The following is a 1,823-nucleotide window of genomic DNA, read 5'->3' on the forward strand; positions in this document are numbered from 1 at the left end:
TTGGTGCCACCCACATCTGGGGTGGGTCTTCCCTCTCAGTTTGCAGCCTCTGTATCAATCTCCCATGGGAACACCCAACAGGATTGTACTCTTTTAATCCGCTAAGAGACTGGGTTGTCTCTTAACCCAGTCAAGTTGAGAGTTGACAGTCAGAGCAGGGAACCCTTTGACTTTGGCTTTGTGGCTTCTGTGGCTTATTTCTAGATGTCCCCCCAGAGCCTCATGTGTTTATGAGCAGGACTTCTGGGAGCAACTCAATTATAGGGGTGCTACAGTTGGCTGGCTGTTAGGTGGTGGGGCCTGGTTGGAGGAGGGTCCCTGGGGAAGCTCTATCTCTCTTCTGGCTCCTCCCCTCTCTCTTTGCCACCAAGACATGAAATACAAGCCAAGTAAACCCCTCCTCCTTTCCGGTGTCAGGTATCTCGTCCTGTCTCAGTGCCAAGAAAGAGACAGAGAAAGTGGAGATTCCAGGGAGATGGGGAAATTGGCTGAGAAGTCCTGTGGGGTTGAGCCAGGACAGCATCCCATGATCATGGTAATTCAGCTACTCTGCCTCAAGGCAGCAGGACTATTGCCTGGCTGCTCCACCCCATCCAATCTTAGGTGAAAATCTTCCCCAAGACCACGTGATATTCAAACTGGCCTGTTCATGGGCAGAAGTTGCAATGAGTGAGTGCTGTTTTCTCCAGAAAACATGGCACTGCCGTGCCACCGCCACTGTCAGGATAATGAGGCCATGCAGGCATGGCTGTCGAGCCAGGAGACACACTGTCGTATCCTGTTGCCAGTGGAGAGAGCAGAAATTAGGCATGTGGCACATGCTCATAATTCTGGCACTCATGGATTGAGGCAGGAGGATTGAAAGTTTGAACCCAGCCTTGGCAACTTAGCAACTCAGGAAAACCCTGTCTCAAAGTTTAAAAAGTATGGGAGACTGTGGAGAGGGTGTACCAGGGTCCTGCGTTCCATCCTCAGAACTGGAAACAGAAGAAAGAAGAGGAAGAGGGGAAGGAGGAGGAGAGAGATGCCTTGCCTCTGGGCCAATAGCCTGGCTGTCCTGTCTGTGACCCCTCTGCTTACATCTGCACAGCCCAGGCTGCTTGTGAGCTCATGTTAAGACGGACCCTCCGCCAGCCCAGCGACATCCATAGAGAGGGTGTAGGACTGAGACCCTGATGAGGAAGCAACTTACATGTGCATTGCCCTGGGATTCTGGGCTCCTAGTCACAACCGTCAGAATTACTGAGTATCCAAGGTACCCTGAACCCCAGATCAGAATTCTGGGGTCTTCCTTAAGGCCCTCTGGGTAAAATACATGACGGACACAGTGTTTTTTAAAAGATCAGCTGTTAAAATCTTTTAAAAGAGGTCAGGGTAAAGGTTAGTAAAGTTTATATCACAGGCACATGGACGGGAAGGACCAGCCTGTGAAAGAAGCCTCTCCATATGATGCGTGAAGTCGCCCAAGTGTCTAACAAATAAATGCAAATTGCAACTAGAGCTTTTGCTTCATGTAAAACTGGCACCTGAAAAGTATGTAAGATTTCATGTTGCCAAAGGCAATGGAGTCACTCCCTTCTACTCTCAAAATGAGTCTGCACTGGCAGAGCTTTCCTTAAAAGCAACTGACCTGTGTGTATCAAGGACTGTAAAAAACACTAATTCCCTTTAAACTCAAAGATCTCACTTTTACCCACTTATTCTCAATAAATAATCAGACATCTGATCAGAGATGTGTGCGCAAAGGCATTCATTGCAGCATCCTTACAGCCCAAGATTTGAAGTCAACCAAGTGGACTAACTGAGGTAAATATGTGTGGATG

The sequence above is a fragment of the Fukomys damarensis genome, unplaced genomic scaffold, assembly GCF_012274545.1.
Source record: "Fukomys damarensis isolate Sample0158 unplaced genomic scaffold, DMR_v1.0_HiC HiC_scaffold_9, whole genome shotgun sequence".
Lineage (NCBI taxonomy): Eukaryota > Metazoa > Chordata > Mammalia > Rodentia > Bathyergidae > Fukomys > Fukomys damarensis.